The 12,179-nt window shown below is 37.9% G+C and overlaps 1 long non-coding RNA gene across 1 annotated transcript in view; it reads right to left on the reverse strand.

The window, feature by feature from the left end:
- The window catches only part of LOC138932610 (uncharacterized), an 87,958-nt gene that overhangs the window by 21,220 nt on the left and 54,559 nt on the right, over positions 1–12,179 (reverse strand). The gene's annotated exons all lie outside the window — the stretch shown is intronic.

A 12,179-nucleotide genomic window follows, 5' to 3' on the forward strand; every position in this document is an offset into this window, starting at 1 on the left:
AATAAAAAGCTAAAGTGCATACTAGCTAAAGTGCATTACCAGAAAAGGATTGTAAAAATATTAAATTAATAAAAGTGTAATTATACATTGGATCGAAAAAAGAAATATGATAGGAATATAACAATCTTCTCGAGAATTTTTTACTGAATTTTGTCTGCTTTTTTCGAACCGTGATACAATCTAATATATTTCAGATATCACTATAATTCGACAGCCAAAATAAATTTTAATCGTTGCAAATATGAGAAATTCGGTTTGTCACTAATAGGTTAATTTATGTGAGCACAAAATCATTGCCCGAAAATTAGAAAATACTGATACGTAGATATCAGGCCGATTTACCTCTCTACCGACTTTCGTGATACTGAGATTTAGTATACGATGTAGGGTGAAGGCAGCAAAGAAAAACCGCGTGGTCCGTCAAGATTACATTACATCTAAATCGCCTTAAACGAGTCGCGAGTCGCTGACATTTCGGAAAATGTCGATAATCGTTGCAATGTGAGAAATAAAACTTGAGAAGAAAATATAGATAAAGTCGAATATATAAATATTAAGTTAAAATGGAATATAAATTTTTAGAAAAAAAGATATTTTTTTCCGTATTGTTTTGTGTACGGGTATAATAAATTTTCTCGTCATTTTCATAAAAAATAAAAAATAAAAAAAAAAGAGTTAAATTCTGTTGAATAGCGTAATCGACGTCTGATTAGAGTGCGATTGAGGGAACATCGGGATATGCATGCAGATTGCTATGAAATTCTCCGTGCAATCATCGGCACTAGGACTGTCGTAGTTGTCAAGTCATGTACAACGGAATGCTTCATCACATAGCCGGGCTAGTTAGTCTATGCATTTAATAAAGGTCGCCGCTAATGGCCCGCCATCGGTCGTCTCTTCCATTATTGCGCACAGCATTCCGTTTCCATCAAGCACAACTCGACCACTTTTACGTATGAGATCTAATGGGAGAGCAATAGTTTAAAAATCTATCGCTTTCTTTACATTCGATTAATAATCGAATAATTATAAGATTGAAAACTATGCATAAGAAACTACGTAAAAATAAAATATAATATATTATAAACTTCATAAAAATAATTTACACTGAAATTACCGATTTAATTTATAGTTGTACCAATTTATAATTATACCAAAAATACTCAAATATATATATATATACAATATATATTAAATCAATCTGCGTACAAGATTCAATCGAATGCCATTCGCCAATGTACTCGCTACGGATATTTCGAGAATTTCGCAATGTCAGGCTACATTTGCGTGGTTCATTGAACGACCGCTTTCGTGTCGAGTTCGTCGCTTCGCCCGCTCTTGCCCTCCGACTCTTGTTACCGCCTCCCTCCTTCCTCACTTTTAACCGCGCTTCGCCTCCTCTTCCGAGCACTTGTTGCATGCCCGTCCACCCTCGTGAGATCGAGGGATCGTTATTTCCGAAATTCCGGATACTCATCAAAAGTTAAAGCTAAATGGTTGTAATATTTTTTCTTATAATATTAAAAAAATATATATATATATATATTTTTTTTTTTTTCAATTAAACATACAATAAAAATTAAAAAAATATAAGGACCTTTTTACTATTTCTACTTTCTATTATTATATAAAGATTTTGCAAAGCAAAAAATTATAGCTCTTTATTACTCTGTTAATGAGTTTTAGTTGATGAAATCTCGCGGCTATTATCTCATCGAATCAGCAACCTCGAATGTCTCGTTTCGCTATACAAAACGACACCTCGTTGATGATTATCTGGCCGAGTCAAGACGCGTGCATGCAAAAATACGTGTATGCGAAAGAAGCGTGCACATAAACGCACCGCGGCTGATCGTACGATGCGATGAAATTGCTAACATAAATACCGGTATGTGTGTGCAGATCGCGTTCGATTAATGCAATCTGGGTTACAGTTAAAGGTTGCACATGCGACAATTGTTCAAGCTTGATTTCTTGTTTGCCTTTAAAGGTCGCTTCAAATGATCCACATTTTCCGACAGAATTGACGAAAATATTCCAGCGTTAATTTCAAGAATAATATTACAAAAGCGAGAAGCAAATTTATAAATCAAAAATTTAATTAATTTAAACATTATATATTATATTTAGATTATACGTCTATATACAATATATGTATTTATATTTTACGTAGTAGTATTTTTTATAAAACGAACGCAATCTCAGAAACATATATAAATCCAATTCTAAAAATATAACAACATACAAAAATTTACGAATAAAATACTTTGGGGGATAGTTCTTCATTTATTGATCGTAAAGCGAGCTTTAAATCGAACAAGGTCTCGTTATGTCGTTCACGCAAGCCAGGAAAATTTCTTCGTCTTCTTACTTTCCAGTTTTTCCTTAAGTCGAGGGATACGACGTTTTTTAATACGAACTCATTTACATACGTCCAACTTTCGCGCTTTCGTGCGTTTCATGCGTGCATTCTTCAATTTGGAGCTCGTGTATGAGAACACAGAAATTTTTTTTTAATTCTTTGCACAGATCCCTTCGGCAAAAAAAAACTTAATTAAAAATGTAATTCTTTTAACGCTCGTAAAAACAAAACTAATTATAAACTTAATCGTGATTTATTGCTTGTTAATTTAAAATCTTGATAAAATTAATTTTTCGTCATTTTTAACTTTTTAAATTTCTGAATCTCTACACACATTTAATAATTTCCGATAAGTATCGTCGGGATTAAAAAATTAATGCTCCATTTTTGCACAAGTAAAACGCGCAAAATCAATCCGAGCGACGTTATGCCTCCTGTGTCTACACTTCCCCCTAATTTCTTCGTAGAAAAGAGAAGAGGGTGAGAGAAGAGTGCTTTGTGGTCGACGATAATACGTTTCTCGGTAAGTAATCACTCCCGCAAACTGTCCGCGTGTACATGTGTGCGTATCTTTTCGATAATCCAAATGATGCGACATTGTCGTTGAAAATTCGACTCCAAAAATGATCAAAGAAAAGATGTTTACAGGATTGATCTAATAAATCGATACACACAAAAAGAATTGTATTATTATCCAACTCAACTCCTTTAATATATATATATAAAAAAAAGAGTAATTAAAGTTTTATTTCTATAATTAAATAACAGCTATGAGAAGCTGTTAACAATTTAATTAAAGGAATAAAAAATAATTTAATTCGCAATTTTTTAGAATAAGCATAGATATTCGAATGTATCGTTGCATTATGCTGTGCAAAATTTAACATTCTTGCGCGTAGATCGAATTATATTCGACGATCGCGTGTCATAGTAGCCATAATGGAATAATTTTGATGAGACCGTCCATTTCTGATGAAAAAAAAAATGTCATCGCGATCGTTTGCCTAGTGACGAGTAGAATAATGCGGAGAATATACGAATAAAATACACGGCGAGATAGGGTGTATCGATACAATTACGCCGAGCATGGGAGCGTACCGACACGGTTGGCTCCATGAGAGCGTTTTCTGACACTTGGGCCATACCGAGGGTGCTCGTCCCTCTTCTTTTTTTTTTATGCCACCCGATGCAACGGTCCATTAGTCCCTGTTTTGATGCCTCGGCTCGGCGTCGTCATCGAGAACTTTGAATAACGAGCCGACACCCTCGGAGTATCCAGTAATTTATTAAGGTCGCGTGGCGATGACGAGACGAAGCCTGCAATTTTGCGATTTAATACACTCACTTGGAGAGACTCGCGCGATTATCGAGAGTCTCTCGTTTGACGCATACATTATTATTAATGACTGCAGCGATTTACGTACAAAGAATATATTTTAGCACGCGTTTACACATTCGTGCTACGAAACTTTGTTGGAAGTTCTTTGCGCGGAAAAAAGTATGTTTTTTTTTTACGTGAGTATTTTAAATATTTAGAAAAATCTTTAAACCCACATGCTCCTTTTTCCATATATACGCAGGATATCCTCTCTTATTATTCGAATATAATAATAATATATGTCTCCATAATAAGATAATTCTCTATAGTAATTCTCCGTAAAAATCGATGTTTTAGACTTTTAGAGTTACATGTTCAAGTCGCATTTCGTATTATTCTTAAAGTCCAAAGTGTAACTTCGCTTATCGAAAATCTTCTCGTAAGAGACCGGAACAATAACCGGCTGAAATTCCGAGTAAGTCTCTCTGTCGTTCCTTTTTAGACATTAATGTCTTTTTATCGGACGAGAACGATACGACGGTCGAGCTATGCAATTTGCATTGTCTCGGATATATATATCGTTCGCTTTGATCGCACGCCGGTGAAATCAGTAGTGCCGGTAACCAATAACTAACCGGTGCAATTGCATCGCACGCGGGGAAAAGTCGCTTTTCTTCCCGTCCCGGTTCGCCACGTGAAATTGTTCGGCCGCGACCATGGCAATTCAGATAAGGCGTCCAGTCGGGTATCAATTACAAGGAGTCGAATGGCGAGTAGCACAGCGACGGGACGGGGTGTATAATGGCTGACTTGGCTGGCCCGGATAACACTTAAGTCACACTCGAGTCGCAAGCAACGGGACTCGCCCCTTTCCTACGTCGCTCTCTTTCTCCCCTGCTGCTACGTCTAATCACTAATTATTACGATGTAATTGTGCGGCATTACTGCTCGCGTTACCGCCGGTGTTACTGCGTAATCTGCATGCGAGGGCGGACTATATTATTCGCGCTTACACTTCGCAGTTGCGCTTTAGAGAGGCTGTAGAGTCTCGAATGCTAATGTTTATTCCATTATTTTGTTTTCATATTTCTCGTTGCATCATACGGTTGGCGATCTTTGACGTAAGAAATTTTGAAATGTATAAAATCAATCCACATATTGAGAAAGGAAGGAACATAGATTTCGTCATGATAAATATCGATTATGAAATCTCATTAAATCGCCAATTGATTAAATTTTAGTACTGTGACATAAATAAAAAATATTTATAAAATCATAAATTTTCGAATTGAAAGAAGACTAAAATTTTAATTTTTTTTATTTTAACGGGAGATATCTTACATCCCGAGGAGATAGATAAATCTTTCAAAGGAATCGAGCAAATAATTCTGCTTAATAATTTCTTTTATGACTCGATGTATTTATTTATTACACTTCAGCACGGTACGTTCTTATATACTCAAACATAATAATAGCGCGGAGAAATATAAATGTCGCATTTCACGAGCTGCATTGAAATCCGACTCGGCGCAAGTTTCTCTAATAACTCAAACATCGATAAGAGCAAGGTTTTCCTGTAACGAATGTACAACCAGATGCAAATGCGACCGATTAGTATCGACCGTGGCGCGGGCGAGCGTTTCAATTAGCGATTTCTTGCAAAATCGCGCCGCATTAATGCCGTTTTTCGCGTCCGTCAAAATTCGCCTAATTTGCATGCGTAGGCGGTTTACATTATTCGCGCTTGCACTGTTGATTCGTACGCCGTAATTTATCGAACGGCACGATGAGAATAGAAAAGAAAAAAAAAAGATGCATTGCGATTATTTGATGTATTTTTATATTCACGCACACATGCGCAAATTGAACGCACAATTAGCGGCAAATTTCATATTTCAATATAAAGTTTAAATTTTTTTAAATTCCTGCTTTATGACGTCAATTAAATACATTTTTTTCGGGATATTTATAAAAAAATACATGCTTCCAAAAATGATATGATTCTGGCAAGAATAAGCTCGTATCTCATAACAATATTTTTTTATTACTTTGATTTTTATATTCGATACGCATACAATGTCTAATTCTTATCAAATTCATTATTTTAGAAAATTGTGTATATAATATTTTCTTATAAATATTAAAAAAAAAAAAAATTTATTTGACTAATACCGTAAATCAAGATTGAAGCAAAATTTTTTTTACAATATAATATAAAGACAAAATAAGACATAATATAAAGATGATGATAATGATAATCATAGTAATAATAAATGGATAAAAATTTAATAAAATATAATTGAAAATTTAATAAAATATATTATATATTAATGAAGCTTGTAATTATTATGAAGCGCACATTTCATAAATTAGGTATTCATAGTATATCTGTATGTAAACATATTAATTTCCGCAACAAGTCTGCGGCTAGTTGCATGACAGGGGAACTTAGAGTGACTGATGCGCAAACCAATGAAGGTTCGTATGTCTATCTCTGTATACATTGGTCGATATCAGATATCACGAACTTCCATGGAATCAATCCTCCTTCGATTTTCGGATTACCTCTCCTCTCTCTTTCTATCTCGTTATTGCTTCGCGAGTGAGATAATACCGACGATTGAACATAATAGATTTCGAAATGTCATACGATATACGAATAAGAGGAAAACACTACAATCGTTGGATAGTATCGGATACAAGAGATTCTTACCGGGTGTCCAAATCATAATTTCAAGAATAATTTAATTTCGTAACTTTATAAAGTCTCAAGTTATTTTTTGTTATCGTTTTTTAATATTTGTATTTATAATCCGCTTTTATCATTTCTCATGTAAAAGAAAATATAATTTCTCTGGTTCTCTATATGAGAAAAATTCTTAAATAACAATCGTCTTAAAATTATATGTAATGCAAGATTTAAAGATTTAAGATTACGCGAGTATACAAAAAGTTATAACCATAAATAACAACAATTAGACACCCCCTTCTCGATCATCATCTAGCCCATCATCGGACGCTTTTCAATTGTGAAAATATCTCCCCTTCCCCCTTTCATTGTTTCGTGCAGGCATTCACGAATCTTCTTTGGTCTGCATGGGTTCCCATAGTCGCGGGGAGCTCCTGTGGGAACCCGCTCCTCGCAGGTCCTCGGCAATTCCTGTGGGAAATATATCCGCGTCCCCATGCAACGAATCCTAACCGGGGCTTCATAGCGTGCAAATTGGTTTACATGGTAGCTCACGCTCGCTCGATCTTTCTCTCTCTCTCTCTCTCTCTCTTTCTTTGTCTTCATCCGCATCCCATAAAAATCCAATGACTCGAGTTTATCCGTTTCACGTTGCACGATGACACGTGCACCGAGCTGTATATCGCGCGCGTAAATTTCATAGAATTAATTCATCGACTCGGCGCCTCTCTGATTCACAAAACTTATCGTCGAATTATCGTACAGAGGGATGTGCATTGTGGATAAATAATAATGCACCTTAATTCGATGAGAATTTATCGTTCCATTTACACATAAATATATCGATGATATCAATAAATTATGATCGATAAAAATTGGTTCGGAAAAATTTAATTTTACATTGTTCAAATCCCCTTCAATACATCAGAAGTATAATTTTTGGATATTATTCCCGTATACTTTTAATAAGAAAATTGCATACATTAAAGAAATAAATTATTTTACGAATGCGTCTATAGGAAAATAATTATTTCTCTTGTTCCCTCCTTCTATACTATTTTTCAATTGTATTGCATTTTAAATTATAATAATTTCAGAAATATCGTGAACTTGTACTTTTCGAGTTTGCATTATTTTTCTTTCACTGTGATCGAATGATTCATTGTACGATAATACTTTCTGCAAATATTTAATACTTTCTCTCCGACATCTATACTGCGTTTTCGAAAATTTGATTACGCCACGATTCGATAACGCGTCAATCAGGCGACACGTGGCCGCGGTCCATCAACAATATTACATTATCATACTCATTGGAGTATTATGTGCGATGATGTCTATCCGGCTAAAGAAGTAACCCTTTCTCCCTTGGGTCTGTTTCACGATCCGTGAGAGTCACTACCATATAATGCGAGTTTTTATCTCGTCCACAGTCTTAACTAGCAATACCAATTATTCCTCATTATTCTCAATGTGTAAATGAAACGTTCCCATCACTCCTTTCATTTCTCTGTACAAGTTTTTAAAAAACTTTTAACAAAGAGAATTAAAGTTATGCACACACGAATAATATATTATTACCGCTTTGAAAAAAATCTTACAAAAATAAAGAAAATATAAAATTGGCGTAATTTGTATTCGACGACGAAACTTTTAAGTTAATTAAAAAAAAAAAAAAAAAAATTCCCCCTTTGTTTAGGATCGATTTTGCCGGGGCTTTTCGACAAGATCGAAGAGCTGTGCTACCTCGTGGCTGTGTCATGATTACTTTTTCGCAGCTGCCGAAACCACGTCCGCCCATCATACGCCGGTGTAACTCCTCCTTCCCGAGTTCATTTAACAGTTCACGGGATTCTGCAGCGATCACACGCGTGGCCTCTTTCGGAGGCTCCCCGGAGACCTGGGTATGCACGCGCGCGGCTCCCGTGTGTACGCACGCTTGTATCCGCGGTTACCTCATCATGAGAATAACACGCACATACGTATCACATACGCACGGCGATGTCGAGAAAGAGAACGGTGCGCACACAACACAATGCGTTACGGCACCCAGAAAATTCGCGATCCTGACACGCGTGCGCGCCACGTGTCGCGCCGGATTAACAAGGGGGTGCGTGCACTTCTCTCTTCGTCTTCTTGTCTTCTTCTCCGCGCGAGAGAAATTTGTTGCGGAAAGTGTCGGTACGTTGACGAGGGAGGATCAGCCTCGATTGCGAGCTCTGTCGTTACGCCCCCTCATCGCCCCCCCTCCCCCCCCCCACGTAAATATTCGTTTAGGGGATTTCTGTTTGGACTGTGTTATTTTAGATCGTTGTCTCTCGGGAAAGAGAGAAGGAGAACATTTTTAAGAAAGTTCATTCTTGTTTTTAAAAATGATTTGTTGCCATTTGAAAAATACCCTGCTTTTTTTGCTGTGTATCTTGTTTTATCAATATTGTATAATAAAAATAAAATTAATCTATAATGTAATTTAATAAGTGCAATGATTTGAGTTATACTGAAATCATCGACAAAGATTTAGTCTAGAATTATTGAAAATATTTGGTGAAAATATATAATACTGATAATATACAGAGATTAATGAACATTTATATCAGATGAAATCTTTGTCGATTATTATTTCAATGTAATTTTTATAACATACTCCTTCTGGAATATTTGATTTCTTAAAAGAAGAAAAGACATAAATTAATCAAATAAATTCTGAAAAAAAAATTAATTAATCCTCAAATAATCGGATAAACTAATATTTTAACAACTCAAATAAATTAATTCTTAAATAAAATCATCAAATCGTCAAATAAAGGAATGATTTGCGAATTACCAAATTATGTACAGTAATATATTGTACTGAACAGTTTCCTGATAGCCTACGAATCTGCTCGCGCAGGACCGTGCGAACTCTATTCTCGAGGATACGCCATTAGATATTACGTCGAAATTTGATATCGCAATGTTCGGTCGCAAAATCAATAGGAGAAGGAGCGCGTAGAAGGAAACATCAAAGGAAGCAGTCCCTGACTGCGGGGTACGTCGATTCCGACACGTGTGTACCCTACGCACGTGCGTAAAGAGGAGCCACGACGTGGCTTCGCGTCGGTGTGCGTCCATGTGCACCCGCGGCAAGACGGCAGCAAGTCGGTGGCCGGGAACTGACTCATCCTGGACCCACCGATGTATCATAGCGTGCGAGGAAGGTATATACCCGCGGTGATAGAGGGAGAACGGGGGGAGAGGGCGAAAGAGGGAACCGGACATACACAGAGGCGGCGGAAGAGCCTCGCGAGAGAGTCGACCGTGGCTTTCGCCACCCTATAAGCAAACAGCGGGACGTGAATTTACAACGGAAAAAAGGAGACTCGCTATGAGAGAGAAAAAGGGGACAGAGAGAGAGAGAGAGCTTCTCTATTGCTCCCGTTTAGGGCCTGGCGATGTTTGATCAGATTGACTGCGAAGCAGCCGCGGCGAGGGTTAATTAAAAAGGGGACGGGGTTGATTTGATTACTGTATTTCGGACAGCCGGACTCGTATTCGGTGCGTCGTGAATTTTCGATTATCGGGGTATCCTCCAACATGTTTCTCGCGTCGGGGATTAGTCAATTAATCGACGCTTCGTCGGGCAAAGATTTTCTGTTTGGAGGAGTTTGTGTACACGGCGTATCATGGTAAATAAATTTTTCCCTTTTACCGATAGTGTATGCTACGATGCTATGGCGGTAAAAGAATTAAAGTCTAAATTGATAGGTCTTTCGGAGTGAAGGGATGAACGCGGACACGTATTGCTTGCGTATCTCTCCTCGTAAAGCTACATCTATTATTTTAAAAATAAATCTCTAATACAGCAATAATAACAAAAAAGTATCTGAAATCTTACGAATTCGACGAGCGTGAGAACGCGAAAGGAAGTATATAAGTACAAACGAGAGAGAGAGAGAGAGAGAGAGAGAGAGAGAGAGAAAGAGAGAACGCGAGCGCGAAAGCAACGCGACAGGCGGCACGTGCAAAGAGCAAACGCAGGCACGCACACACACGTGACATTCAGTAATAAATCGAGGACATTTCAACGGCGGGATCTCCATCGGCGAGGGTGCGATAACGCGCCCGATAAAATAGGTAGTACCTGCCCGACGTGCGCCGGTCGCGACCATCGTGAGTCACCGTCGGATTTTTAAGGGGGACTGCGACGAGTTCTTCGCAACAACAATATTCCCGTCATGCAGCAGGGTGGGGAGGGGAAGGGGGCGGAGAGGGGTACCGCGTATCGATTTAATAACGTTCTTGTTTACCGGTAATGACTCTACGCCAGACCGGATGCAACGGCGGACGCAAGAAGCCAATTATCGTCGTCGAAGAGAGCTGTTTCATTTTTCGCAAAATTCGTATCGTTATGGATCCTGCAAGTTGATGTTATAATTTTGATAAATTCGAAATGTAACGTATGTCTATTTATTACAAGTAAAACTCTCAAGAAAGAAAATCACGAGGAGAAGGTCAAAGAGGAACGATTGTGATTTCGATATCGAGGCAACGGCCATGTTTTATATTCAATCGTATAAATTTCTTTTTTCATAATTTTAATAAAATTGATATAAAAAAATATTCAATTTTCTACACGTCTAATTAGCGAATAAAAGTATATGTATAAATATTTTCCAAAGATTTTTCCAAACAAATTCTTACTTTATTTTAATGCGTGCAAACTTATTAGATGCACAATGCACGTTCCGTTGATCGTAATTGTATCCAACGACAACCAGGACGTAATGGCTATATTAAAAATCGTCGCCGCGAGCAATTACGACGAGCACGTGGCCGATTCACTCACGCTCGCCTGGTGCGTGTCGCGCCGCGCCGCGCGTAAACTCGCGTAACCAAGCAGCCAGTCGGTTCTGTTCGCGTATACTCGCTTCACCGCATATGCGGCTGATTGAGTTACGACCAACATCGACTTCGCATCTTGTCTTCGCTCGCAAACAATGCCACGTCCGTTGATTTTCCATGTCTTGCTTAGCAGATCAACAGCAAATATCAAGCGTCACGATTTTAAAGCGATACGCAAACGAAGCACTTCACAATTATAAGAATTCTTTGTTAAATTAATCAATAGTATTTTTGTATACGAAAAATTCAATGTGCATTTCAAAACATGTCACATATTTTAAATAATTTATTAAATTACGAAATATTAACAGTTTCGTCAGAAAGCACTGTTTTATTGTTGAAAGTTTTATTTATACATACATTCTGTCAAAAGTTATTTAAAAATCTATAAAAAATTCTACGTTAATGAGAAATGATTTGATAGAATATTTTTTTGAATTTTTTTATATCGTCCTTTAAAAAACGCTTTCCTTGCGCGAAAGCGCATCCTCTCGGGATAATCTCGCGAGATATTCTCGCGCGGAGCAGTATACAGACGCGCTCGCATCGCTCCGACAGTTACTTCTCATAACTTCGTTATTTCCGAGAGGGCCTATTTCCCGACACGCGGGTCGCCAGGTCTGTTTAACCCTATTAACGCGCATACGACGCTTATTTGTGCAGTATCAAGCCCCGCGGTGTGTGCGTGCGTGTGCGTGTCTCCGTTTCTCGCTCGCTCCCGTCGCCCTCCTCCTCTCGGACGAATCTCTCGGCTTCGACGTCCCCGCGTCGCGAGAGTAGCAGCACTCGTAATTCGAAGTATACGCGTTAATTGCCGTATTCATGCTGGATCGGCCGGAAGGGTTGCTCGTGCGCGCCGACTTCTGAATAGCGAAGCTAAATACTGCGATTCGTAATCCGTTTAAAAGGGAAACGCGCGACTGTGTATC

This window comes from Polyergus mexicanus, unplaced genomic scaffold (genome assembly GCF_030449975.1).
Source record: "Polyergus mexicanus isolate NDT 795.1 unplaced genomic scaffold, iyPolMexi1.0 SCAF_4, whole genome shotgun sequence".
Classification (NCBI taxonomy): Eukaryota; Metazoa; Arthropoda; class Insecta; order Hymenoptera; family Formicidae; genus Polyergus; species Polyergus mexicanus.